Genomic DNA, 14,096 nt, shown 5'->3' with positions numbered 1-14,096 from the left:
CAGAGCCAACCAGAACAGCCCTGGAGAGCTGGGTACCTGGACCTGTCGGGGAGATCAATGTTGGCTGCCAGCCAGCCACCGCTCACCCTGACTTGCGTCCCTGCTCCCTCCTCCAGGCCAGCCCTGCCTCTGTTTTACAGCATCATCTGGAGCTGCCTGCAAAAAAGATGACTCCACACAGGCCCCCAGCATCTCTCCTCCTCTGGGTGGACAGAAATGGCACGTCACCAAAACTGCAGTGAGGACATCTTTGAAGCACTGGGTTCTCGCCTCAGTGACCATGAGGAGGAAACACCTTCTGTTCTGCTCCTCGGGGCTCTGCCCCCTCAACAGTGCAAGAATAAAACACGTCCATCTCTTCAACAGAGACCAGCAAGGCAGAGCCCAGAGCCTCTTAACTTGCTAGAAATTTACAGTTCAGCTTTGCCCCCTCCTGGGCCTCTGGAGGAGGAGGAGGAGAGGGTCGGACTCCCTTGCAGATGCCAAGGGGGCTGGGGAGGCTTCGGGGCGGCGTTCTTTGCTGGCAGCTGTGAGACTCCCAGAAGGAAAGAACCAGCAGAGGTGGTGTTTTCTGCCAGGATGGCATCGGCCTCCCCTGCCCGGGGCCCACACCCAGATCCCAGGTCCTGGCTTGGCCACCCACTTGGCCATGTGATTTTGGACACAAGGTGCACATGCCTCAGTTCCCCATTTGTAAAACAAAAATTAGGATGGTTCCTGTCTCCAAAGGCAGCTCTGAAGACTAAATGAGATATTCCCAGTAAAGCTTTTAGACATCTGGCACATAGTAAGTGCTCAATAAAAGCTGCTTGTCATTACTTTTGGAGAAAAATAATGACACAAGGTAACAGTGCTCTTCCCACGTGCCAGGCACTGTTCCAAGCACCCTACCTTTTTATGCTCACAACTTTAGGAGGACACTACAATCACACACTCCCCCCATTTTATTGATCAGGAGACTGAAGCTCATTTGGGGCACAAAACCTAACTGCAGCTCCACTGTCTATACCCTTGAAAAAGGAGGGAGGAAGGAATCCTGATTCCTCACCAATTGTCGGCCTCTTATTTCCACAGCACCCCTGGCTCCTTCCACCACAGGTTTTAAAATGCTGCTGTCTGGCACTGTTTACAAGAGCCAAGATGTGGAACCAACCTAAATGACCATCGCCAGATGATTGGATAAAGATGTGGTATATATATATATACACACACATACATATACATACAATGGAATACTACTCAGCTGTAAAAAAGAATAAATGCCATTTGCAGCAACATGAATGGACCAGGAAACCATCATTCTAAGTGAGGTAAGCCAGAAAGAGAAAGAAAAATACCATATGATATCACTCATATGTGGAATCTAAAAAAAAATGACACAAATGAACTATTTTTTAAAAAAGAAACAGACTCACAGATATAGAAAACAAACTTATAATTACCAGGAAGGGAAGTTGGGGGTGCAGGGATAAATTGGGAGTTCAGGATTTGTAGATACTAACTACTACACATAAAATAGATAAACAACAAGGTTCAACTGTATAGCACAAGATATTCAATATCTTGTAGTAACCTATAATGAAAAAGAATATGAAAAGGAATATATATGAATAACTGAAACACTGTGCTGTACACTGGAAATTAACACAACATTGTAAACCAACTATACTTCAATTAAAAAAATGTTTTAATATAAAATTTTTTTTTAAATTGAGGAAAACTGCTGCTGCCTGGGCTTGCCTCGCTCTCTCCAGGTCCACCTCAGCCGGCCCTGGGGCCCCGTCCCCGCCCCTGTGGGACCCCCAGTTCTCTTGTGCAGTGCAGTCCCCCACTGTTGTTTTCGCTCTGGTTCCTGTGGTGAGGAGTTACTTCTTCCACGGCTCCCTTTTCTCTCTGCTCATCAGGCAGTGAGGCCGCCTTCTCCATGGAGACAGAACACCTGCTTCACCCCTGGTTGTGTGGCACCCACGCCTGGGCTTGCCTGGCACCTGCGACCTGGAGCCACTACTGACAGTGCCATGGGGTCTGAGCAGAATGAAAAGAAGGAGACCCCTTCAGATGTGGCATCTCTCTGACCCCTGTGTGCACAGGCCCTTTCTCGAGGGAGCCAAGCTGGCACGTGGGGACCTTGCTGCCTGCCCCGCCCTCCTCAAAGCATCTGACCTTCAGCATCTCATTTAATCCTCCCAATCTCCCACCCAGATGAAGACAGGGTATCTTCATTTTCCTCTGCTCAGCCTGCCGGGACGAAGTACCATGGACTGGTATATAAACAACAGAAGCTTATATCCTCTCAGGCCAGGAGGCTGGAAGTCCAGATCTAGGTGTCCTGGGGTGGATTTCCGCTGCAGTCTCTCTCCATAGCTCGTAGAAGGTCACCTTCAGGTCGTACCGTCACATCGTCTTCCCTCTGTGTGTGTCCCAGTCTCCCCTTCTTATAAGGATGCCAGTTACATTGCATGAGAGTCCACACTAATGACCACATTTTACCTTAATTACCTCTTTAAAGACCCTGTCTCCAAATACAATCACATTCTGATGTCCTGGGGGTTAGGACTTAAATGGATTGTTTGGACTTAAATCAATTTGATACCCATAACAGGGTAAGCGCTATTATTATCCCATTTTTTAGTCGAGGAAACTGAGGCCCAGAGAGAGTGAGTAATTCACCCAGGTCCACAGCTAACAGAGGACGGAATCTGAGCCATGACACGCTGACTCTGCAGCCTCACGTGGAAACACTGCCCAGACGCTGCTCCAGCCCGCAGAGGCAGGTCTTGGACCATCAGCCTTTTTCTGAAGCGGAGACATCAGGACAGAGAGGCGCAACGTCTTGCCCCACGCCGCTGACAGGTGGCAGTGTGAGAACTCCAAACTGGGTGTGCTGGCTCCGAGCCCAACTTCTTTAAACTACCCTGCCCTCACCTCCCTAAATATGCGCCCTCCTTAAGAAACCAGCATAGGAATTGGTCCCAAGAAGGTAGGGAAGGGTTTGGGAATAAAAAGCAATTTTGACTTTGGCATTCCAGGGAGATTAATGAAAATACGGTTTCCTCTAGTGCCTTGACACATGGCCTCTATGCATGGCCCTGGGGTTCAGAGTTGCCCCAGGCCAAGCTGAGAGGAAGGCAGCGGAGCTCGCCACCCAATCCTGGCCACCTGCAGCCCCTCCCCTTGCAACAGCAATAGCTCCCCTAATAATACTAGTACTTTCTGGGCGACTATAGTGTGTTACACATTTTTAGTATTTTTATGCCTTGATTTATTTGCTCCTCTCAATAACTCTTTTGGGCAGGGGGTGGCATTATTATCGTTTCTATTTTATACGTGAGGAAGGCAAGGCACAGCCATTGGCCAAGAGTCCCTGGGAGTAATTGATGGGGGTTGGATGTAAACCCAAGTAGCTGCAGGCCAGCCTGCAGCTCTGGTCCGCTCCTTGCCACTGTGGTGTGGACAGTTGACAAGGAGCTAATGGGTTCACTCTCCTTCACTCATTCATCTGTTCATCCATTCTCCTACTCTGCTGGCTCTGACCCCAGCCCAGCACCAGGTTCCTCCCTCTAGGGCCTCCAGGCTTGGAGGGCAGGAGACCCCTTAAGTGGATGGCACAGACCCTATACAACAGGAGTGTGTCTATGGTGCTAACTGGGGAATTCACAGTCGGAGGAAGTCAAGGAAGGCTGGTGAGGTGCAGTGACACATACACTGGGTTTTGAAGGGTAGGTAGGAGTTCGCAGGGCAGAAACAGGGATGTTGCCACAAGAGTTCTATGGCTGGTGTGCTTTAGTTGGGGGTAGGGCAGGGGAGGAGGACAACCTGGAGGTGGAGCTTCTAGGGCGCCATGCCAAGGAGGGGGTTTCGTCCCAAAGGTCGGAGCGTTTTAAGGCCGCGATGGGACTTGAAGCAACGTGATCTTCAAGCTCAGCAGTAGCTTCCCATCCTACTCCGACTAAAATCCCAAGTCCCCACTGGGGTGTAGACAGCGTTAGGTGATGTGTTCTCCCAGCCGGGCTCCTACTTCCAGCCTCATTGCCCACCCCTCTGCGCCTCTCCGTCAGCCTCCAGCTCTCCCTGCCTTCCTGCTCCTCCCCGAACAGGCCGAGCCAGTGACCTCGACCCCGGCCCTGCAGCTCCCTCTGCCTGGAACACTCCTCCCTCCAGCGCAGTTCTGTTTAATTGGCTAATTACTTCCAGCCGAGCTTTCGCCTGGCTCTCAATAAATACTTGTTAAATGGATGAATGCGCTCTACTTCACTGTAGTCTGATTCATTGAAAGGAAGTACGCAGACAGCTCTCAGCCGTCCACTTGTGCTGAATAATTAACCAGGACACACCGTCCCCCTTCGGGGCTACCCTCACCGCCCTGTTAACTCTGGGCTGTTCCCGGGTTGCCAGCCCAACCTCCAGAGCCAATCTGGGCTGCCAGCAAAGCCAGGCTGCTTAGCAACTGAGCTGCTCCTCAGCCCGGGGCTGCATCTAACAGCCCGGCTGCCACAAACCCTTCTCGTCTCAGCCGCAGAAAAGAAGCCATGAAATTGCCTGAATTGAGGAGCTGACAAGAAAGTAAAAGGGGCCTGTTAAAATCCAACCGAAACTGAAAGACAAAAGGCAATTCCTTCCAGCGCCTTTGGCACGAGCCTGCTGCTGGAAAAGGGGAGAGGGAAGTCTCTCCCACTTCTGACCTCCCTACACCTCCCTTTGCCTGGGAGGAGGGTCTTGGGAGCTGCTGGGTGACCTTGGCCTTGGGTCAAAACAAAATCACTGTCCAGGTTATTAGGGAAAGATGTTTCTGACAAATTTTGGATGGTCATAATAGCAATAAAGTCTTTAATGGAAAAGACCCCCTGACCTGAATCCTATTTCTCCCCGTGGAAGCAGAATGTCAAAATAAGTTGTTTTGTTATTTATGACTCATTCATGTCCACCCTGGGAGCTTGCTTCTTGTCGTTCTTCCCTGTCTATTTCGGAGCAACACCACCACCAAAAAACAACAGTGGGTTCCCAAATCTGGCACCCTAGCTCAGTGCTCAAATTTATTTCCCATGTTATTATTATTCTTTCCTGTTGAATGGCAACATTAGCTGATTATAAAAAAAATCAAGGCCCTTTTCCAGAAGTTGTAGCTGAAAATTCATTTTTCGAGATTGGATCTGATTGCAGAGTGTCTTAACAAACAGGGGGTGGAAAAGCTAAACCATTTACGCCTGGAATCCTGGTGAAGAAATTAGGGTTTAATGAACCCTGAAACAGCTACCATCTTCCCCTGTCTAAGGAGAAAAGAAAATGTGATTCTAAATTTTAAATGTGAACCAACAACTGGTTTTGAAATTGTTATTTAGAGATAGTGGCGGTGGGGAACTCTGAAAAGCAGATGTCTTCACACTTCAGGGGAGAGATTTTTCTCTTGGGAAAAGCTCAGGTAGCCCCTGTGAGAGGCTAAGGATAAAATCTGGATGCCAAGTTTCCTGTGATTCTGTGCATGTGGATGGTGGGTTTTAAATGCGCAGAACGTCCAATTTGCCAGGAGCTCCTTGAGGCTTAGGTAATTGTCTGGCAGTCTTTGCAGGCTCTACTTTCAGTGGGCTCAGGAGGAAGACTGCAAGGCACAGTGATTTCCCAATATTTGCAAATTGGCAAGCTGCGAAGTTTTTGAAAAGGCAGGTGGGGATTGGAGAGCCCAGAGCGGTGGGTTGAAATCCCAGCTCGGAGGCGCGCGCTTGAGCGGGTTCTCCATTTGGGCACCAGATGGCGCCAGCAGCCTTCCCGGGCTGAACCGCCTCCCCCAGCGCGTCGGGGTCAGAAAGAGAAGGCTCCCTGTTCTCAGCAAAAGGTCCACGAAGAAGTGGCTGTGAATACAAGCCCGGAATGGCTTTCCCTGGCTTGGGGACGTGGGTGTGTAAGGTCATCAGTGAATGTGTAGAGTCCTGCATGGCAGCACGTGGGCTGGTCAGAAGGTTAAGAACCACTGCTTTGCACTGTCATACATCACTTTCCAGCTGTTTCTTTAGAGGAGGGGTGGATTCCCTCATTAAACCTCTTTTATCTTGCCTTTATCTCCTCAGCAGCGCAGCCTACCTCCACCAGCTACCAGAGATCGTCCCTAAAAGATGTTACTCCTCTGTTTTGCCAGAAACTGCTTGTTGTCCACTAACATTAATTTTTCCTTCTCCCCACTTGATTAGAGGGCTCTGAGCAGCCAGAGATCACTCAGTACATGGGAGTCACCACCCACAGGATGGGGAGAGATGCTGAGAGGCTCAGACAAGGAAGTTTGCCTCCCTCCCAGTTTTGTGCATCATATCCATGGTGCGAATGCTGTGTCTAAAGTCAAACATTATTCTCCCAAACTTGGGAGGTGTCTCTGTGTACAAAGGGACATAAAGAGTTGGTTGTTTGAGGAATATTACTCAGCCATAAAAAGTAATAAAATAATGCCATTTGCAGCAACATGGATGGACCTAGAGATTATCATAGTAAATGAAGTAAGTCAGACAGAGAAGAACAAATTTCATATGATTATACAGTTAAGCAGTTACAAACACCATTGCAAACATATCAGATGGTCACCGATGACAAGAGGGTCCTGCTCAGTTACAATCTCCTCCATCTGACTCTTCCTGATAATATAGTGAGAGACAGAGAGATAGTATTTTTCTGTCCCTTGGAATTGATCCCAAGGAAGGCTCTGGATTTGTCCTGCTTGGGTCTTAAGTCACTTCTCCACCACTCACCCTTGTCAGGGGGAGAGGAAGCTCTGGCCAGGCCTGGGTCATGGGATCTGTTAGCAGGAGAAAGGAAATGGGGAAGCTTGTTGAACAGAGAAAGAAGAACCATAAAACCCATATTACACTGCAGGGTGATTCCCTTCCCTGCTTCTCCCACCCCCACAGACCTGACCCAGCTCTGATGCCCAGAACCCTGATGGCAGCCATCAGGGCCAGCATCACATGGGGAGCAGTGTTTTCCTGGAGAGCCCTGGACAGTGGTGAGATGTCTCAGAGCTGAAACATACAAGTGAGCCTATGCTTGAACTTATGTGAGACAGCACCATGGGGACCCCTGGCCACAACCACGGGGAACTCTGGGTGGAGCTGAACCTCTGTGTGGGTATCATATTCAGGGCATTAATATCACTGGATGTCACTTTTTACCACAAACTCATCAGACCTAGGACCCCTAGGTGATTGTACAGGTGAATGATCTCTTATAATGGGCCATCTACATTTTTTCCAAACCCTTTACCAGAATAAATAATTCTGCAGTTAGTTTCCTTGTCATTAGATCTTCACACACACTCTGACTTACTGCCATTTGTGAAAGTTGAATGTGAGAATAGACAGTGAACAAGCTGGGGCCAAGGAAGCCTCTGGGTGACAAAGCATGGCTTAGCCAGCACTCTTTGGGTTGCAAGCAACAGAAACACAAGTCAAGCCAATTTCAGCAAAAGGAATATTTATGGACTCCAGAAACTGGGAGTTCCTGGAGTGGAGCTGGTTTCAGGCATGACTGGACTCAGTACTATTCTCCCTGCATTTCTCTTTGACCATTTCTCAGCTACGCTTTCCTTGGGATGGGGGCTCATACCTCTTCCTTCACGTGGCTTTGTGGGGTTTCTGAGGGGAGAGGATCAGTATGATCACAGATGGGTTCAGGTTTATATCATCCAATCTCAGTAAAAACTAGGCTCCTCTCTCCCAATGCCAGACATCAAATCCCAAGAGCCTGACTGATCTTACTAGGATGTCATTCCTGCTTCAGGACCCATCACTATAGCCCAGGGGTACCACTATTTGGTAAGTGGGTCCCGTGATCAGTAGCCCCAAAGGACACATGTGGGATCAAGGAGGCTCAGTTGCCAAAGGATAGAGGAGAACAGTTACCAGAGTAAGTGGGTAAAGGCTGCTGGCAGTTGGAAAGAAATCACGGACAAAAGCTGAGTCCTGTAGGCTGCCCAGAAATGTGTCCTGCTGCAAGGGGTTCAGGGCTGGGATAAACAGGAAGTTCTTTCCCTAAAAACAGAAATGAAACTCACTTCTGTGCGTCATGGCTCAAGGGTAAACCACACTAAGAGGTGTCACCCCCAGGGGGTTGTTTGTAGGGGCATGTTTTGCCTTGTGGTCAGTGTAGATTCAGTGAAGGACCCATCTTTTTTGAAAGATGGTACACTTTTGATGAGATCATCATCCCCATCCCCACCCCCCACTCCAAACCATTCCATGGCTTCTGATTTCCTTCCTGCAAAGCCTGCCTCTTAACTCCACTCTAATGGGCAATGGCACCATGAGACCTAGGAAAGGCCTTGAGCTTTAGGGCAGGCAGACCAGCTTGGACAGCTTCCAGCTGTGTGACCCGAGGACAAGTTACTTTGAATTTCTTATAGGGAGAGTTGGTAGTGTGTGGTGTCATGCTAGGGTCCTGGCTCCTGGCTCCTGATGTTACCCAATCTCCATTTCTCAGCCATGTGCCCTTAAGCATATGACTTAACTTCTCTGTGCCTCAATTTCCTCATCCATGAAATGGGGATAATGATAAAAGTTACTTCACAAGCTTGTTCAGTGGACTAACTGAGACAATGCATGTCAGTTGCTGAGAACAGTGTGTGGCACACAGCCAGCACTCAATAAATGTGAGCTGTTGTTGTTGTTGCTGTTAGCTTTGAATTCTCAGTACCTATCAGAGTACCTGGCTCAGAAGGAAATCTCTGTTTAATGAACCAATGGACTTAAAGCTTCATAACCTCATTTTCCTAATTTATTAAATGAGAACACTACCCATCTAACAGGTTCTTGCAATGTTTAAATGAGATAATGTGTGTAAAGCTTCCAGCACAGTGATGGGCAATTTTTATTGGCTCCTCTTCATTCTCTTCCTTCCCCTGCCCCTGGCATTCAACGACCTCCATCATTTTATGGTTTAAGTCTCTTTGGACTGCAAAATGCTGAGACCCAACTTAAACTGGCTTGTACTAGTAAAGAAGTCCTGGCCCAAGAAAGAGGAAAGTCCAAAGTAAAGCTGAATCCAGGGGCTCAAATTCAGGGACTCAGGTGACAGCAGCTTGGCCTCCTTGGAGCTGTTTTTTACCCCCTTCAATGTTGACTTTACCTCAGGCAGATTTTCTTTATCTAGTGGTCTTCAGCAGCTCCAGATCCTCACCAGGTCTCCTAACCTCAGTGTTCTCATCTGTAAAATGAGAATACTTAATAATAGATAATAATAATTAACATCTCTATTAATATATGTAAAGTGCTTAGAACACTCCCCAGCACACAGTGAGCTTTCAATACATATTATTCCACTGCCACTATTATCATTTAGCAGTTCTAGAGGAAAAGGAGCTTCTCCTTCCACCTCTAGAAAACTCGAAGGATTGAGTCTCTTTGGGTCCCCTACTTTGAAGCAACCACCATGAGCAAAGCATAGAATAATCTGATTGTTTAGACCTGAGTTATGTACCCAGGCCTGGAGCTGGAGATACTCTTGAAGTCAGCCTCGCTCTCATGTGGCTAAGAATTGGGGAAGTTGGTCCCCCAGGAAAAGTCAAGGTACTATTAACAGAAGGAGAAAGCAGACCCTGAGCAGGGAGGAACAGCAGGCTTTCCAGTGGTTAACCCCTTGTCCCCTGAGTTGGAACAGATGACCGTCTTCCATTCCTGCCCCCAACTGTCTGTCGAAATATTGAATACCTGAACCTTGGGCATATGACTTACCCTCTCAAAGCCTCAGTTTTGCTACTTATAGAAAGAAATGAGATACTATTTTTTTTAACAAATGTTTGCTGTTAAGTTTTTTATTGTAGAAATTTTAAGCATAGTCAAAAGTAAACACAATAATAAAATGAATCCCCGAGTGCTCATCACCCAGCTTCAATAATTATCAACACATGGTCAACCTTTTTATTTTTTTTTTTAATCTCCACTTATTTCCCCCATACACTGCTTCTGGGATATTTTGAGGCAAATCCAATATATCACATCATTTCACTCATAAATGTTCCCATATGTATCTCTAAAAATAAGAACTATTTTTTTTATTTAAAGTAACCAATATGCCATCACAGTACCTAAAAATATTAATACTATTTCCTTAATGTCAATCAAAAGTTTGAGTTCAAAGTTCTCTTATTGTCACCTGGATTATTTTTCACTCCATTTATTTGAATCAGAATCAAAACAAGGTGTATACATTGCATTTGGTTGGTATGCCTCTTAAGCTTTGTTTAATCTCTAGGTTCCAACAATTATCAACACAAAATCCACCTTATTTTATCTGTATCTTCCCCTTACCCCTTGCCCACCTCTCCTTCTAGAATATTTTGAAGCAAGTTCTGGACACCAACATCATAGATTTCATTTCTAGCTATTTCAGTTGTTACCTCTAAGACTCTCACTGTCTCTTTAAAACACAATCACAATACCACTAGTACACCAAAATAATAACAATAATAATACTTTAATATCACCAGAGATTATCCAGACATTGTTTAAATTTCCCTAATTGTTCACCTTTTCCAACAGTTGTTTTCTTCAAATCAGGATCCAAACAAGCCCAGTCATTTCATTTGGTTGACTTGTCTGTTAAATCTCTTTTCATCTCTAGGTTGCCTTCCTCTTTTTTTTTTTTTTTTTTTTTTAACTTTCCACTTTACTTGTTGAAAGAACGAGGTCATTAGTTCTGTAGTTTGCCCATTCAGGATTTTGCTGAGTGCATCACTGAGATGTCACTTTCCATGGGGGTGGGAAGCTTAGAGGCTCTGACATCACACAGCCCTGGGAGAGTATCTGACCCTGCAACTTACTTGTGGGCAACTGGTGGGAATTTCTGTAACTTTTCCAAGCCTCAGTTTTTTCATCCTAAAAGGGGATAATGATACTCAACTCTTAAAGTTACTGGGAGGAGTCACTGACTAATGCATTATTAGAAATTGGGTACAATGCCTAGTACATAGTAAATGCTAAATTAATTTTTTTCTTAAAAATGGCTATTGATGGAAGCAACCCAAGTTTCTATTGATAGATGAATAGAGAAACAAAATGTGTTATAGCCATACAATTATTCAGCCCTAAAAACAAAGGAAATTTTAACTCAGGAGACAGTATGCTAAGTGAAACAAGCCAGTCACCAAGGACAAATACTGTATGATTAGTCTTATATGAGGTACCAAGAGTAGTCACACTCATGGAGACAGAAGGTAGATGGTAGTTGCCAGGAGCTGGGGGGAGAGAGGAGGGAGGAGTTAGTTTTTAATGGTACAGAGTTTCAGTTGGAGAAGATGAAAAAGTTCTGGAGATGGATAGTGGTGATGGTTGCACAATGTGAATATACTTAATGCCATTGAACTTACACTTAAAAATGATTAAAATGGTAAATTTTGTTATGTATATTTTACAACTAAAAAAAAAGAGCAATTAAGTAATTTTGTCTAGAACCATAGCTCCAGCTGCACCCCTACCTTTCAACTCATGCCTCTTGGAGATGGCTGGCACAATTCAAATGATCACAAAAGGCTGTGATCACAAAAGAAAATGGATGTAACTGATCTGAAATCCTGGCCTGCATCCTCAAGTCCACAAATGTCCATTAGGCATGAGCTCTGAGCGAAGCCTGGCTGAGGGCGCGGTGTGGGTTCAGAGGGGAGACGAAGATGCACAGAAGTCTGATACACAGCCGCTGGCCTCCGAGGCCCTTCTAATTCCCATCAAATTAGGGAAATTTATGATAACAACACACGGCAGCACAAGGGTCTCCAGATGGTAAACGGGAGCTAGCACTACAGCCTGGGTCTCCATCCCTTCTTCAGAAAATTCCAAAGGGTTGTCAGGGAGACTGTGGCCTCACCTGCCCCATCCCACCTCCATTCTTCCCCACTGCGCCACCTAGAGGCCTGGAGGTCCTGCCCCCACCACGTGGCCATGAGCAGGGACAATCAGATTCTCTGAGAATTGAAACAAAGGAACAGAGAGGGAATGTCAGGGGTGACCCGATTAGACTCAGGCGGGGCTGGTCCTCTTGAAGGCACCTGAGAAAAGGAGCCCGCCAGGAGGGTAGGTCTTCAGGGAGACTCTGCAGAAGGAAGCTGGGGCTCGGAGAGGCACCAAGGCAAGAGAAGGTGGAGAGGTACAGAGACAAATAGTCAGATAGAGACGCTGTTCCTTCCCAGCTTCTACTTCCAGTTTCCACCCTTCAGGAGGCCCTGCGCTCCCTGCCCTGGGGCCTCTGAGATCTCTCCCCGTTCCCTCAGCCAGTGTGAGTGGAGGCCCGGGCTGGTCCCCGGAAGCCGACTCTGAGATGAAGTTAAGTGGGTGCCGTGTTTCCTGAGGACCGCCCTCGGGATGGACACCGCAGGAAGGAAGAGAGGGAAGTGGGAGTGGGCAGAGGAGGAAGCTGCGCTGGGATGTGCCCAGAGCCTCAGCCCACCCATGGGTACTGGTCTGTGGGCTGCTGTAACAGAGAGCAGACGGGTGGCTTAAACAACAGAAACCATTTCTTCCCAGTTCTGGAGGCTATAATTCCACCAAAGTGTCAGCAGAGTTGGTTTCTTCTGCAGCCTCCCTCCTTGGCTTGTAGGCGACTGCCTTCCTCTGCTGTCTTCACACCGTCTTCCTTCTGTGTGTGTCTGTGTTAGGGCAGACATTTTTATCTCCTTTTTTATAAGGAAACCTGTTATCCTGGACCTTGGGCTCACCATAAAGGCCTCTTTAAAGTCCCAGTCTCAATATTCTGAGGTCCTGAGGGTGAGGGCATCAACATATGACTGGGAGGGAAGCCAGTTGGGCCATGACACCGTGAAAAGCTCTGAAGTTAGAATAACCCTTCAAAATTGTTCTAATTGGACCCAAATGGCCAGATCCGTATGGATAAGCATTGGATGGGGGCCTCCCTGGGAAGGGCATGACTTTAGGCGAGGCCACTTTCTGCAGCTGAATTGGTCCCCAAGGGACCTGACATTTGAAGATGGTCTCCTGACAGTGTCCCTACAGCTGGGGCAGCAGATCCTTCCTTGAAGGATACTCTGGGCAGTGCATCACACAGGCCACCAGTGGGTTCCATTTCTCTCTGCCAGATAAACTTTAAGACAAGGATATCATGAGGGTTAAATAAGACAATCCTGCTCAGCTCCCTGAGGGCATGGACAGCGTGCTGGTCACTGTGTCCCCCTACTGTGATAGACACTGAACCCAACACACACACATCATCCTCTGCTGCCTCGCCCACCTGCACCTCAGAGGCAGGAAAAACTCAAGCCTCATATTCTCAGGCTTTCTTCCAGAAAAGATATCTGCTGGGTGGGGTCCTGAGAAAGTTTGTGACAACAGGGGTAGACGTGACTGGTGCTGCCACCCCCCTGCAGATGTGACACATGAGCCTGGGTGGCTATCTTACCTGCTGAGGGAATTGCAGAGAGGAGAGGGCATAAACCAGGGCTGGCAGCTGCAGACCTCCAGACTTCTTGTTAAATGAAAAGAATAAAGTCCTTTTTATTTAAAATACCATGTAGTGAGATGAACGGTGTCCACCCAAAAGATAAATCCCTGCCCTAGAACCTCTGAATGTAACATTTGGAAAAGAGGTCTTTGCAGATGGAATTAATTAAGGATCTTGAGATAGGATCATCCTGGATTAAGGTGGGACCTAAATCCAAGGACAAGCATCCCTATGAGAGAAGGAGAGAAGACATAGGGAGGAGGTGACAAGAAGATGGAAGTGGAGATTGGAGCGACCCATCCACAGGCCAAACAATGCCAGCAATGCTCAGCAGCTCCCACCAGGAGCTCGGAGGGAGGCAGGAGATGGATTCTCCCTCAGAGTCTCCAGGAGGAACCGACTCTGTGGACACGCTGATTTCAGCCTTCTGGTCTCCGGAACCGTGAAGGAATACATTTCTGTTGTTTTCAGTCACCGGGTTTGTCATGGTAGTCACAGGAGACTAATGCGCATTGTTAAATTGTTTTCTATTTGCAGTCTGTCTTAGTCCATTCAGGCTGCTGTAATAAAACTATCTGAGACTGAGTGGCTCACATGCAACAGAAACCCATTTCTTAGTTCGGAGGATGGGACTCCAAGCTCAAGGTGCCAGCGCAGTCAGGTTCTGGCAAAGG

The sequence above is a fragment of the Camelus dromedarius genome, chromosome 1 (genome assembly GCF_036321535.1).
Source record: "Camelus dromedarius isolate mCamDro1 chromosome 1, mCamDro1.pat, whole genome shotgun sequence".
In the NCBI taxonomy this organism is placed as follows: Eukaryota; Metazoa; Chordata; class Mammalia; order Artiodactyla; family Camelidae; genus Camelus; species Camelus dromedarius.
This window is presented reverse-complemented; position numbering follows the sequence as displayed.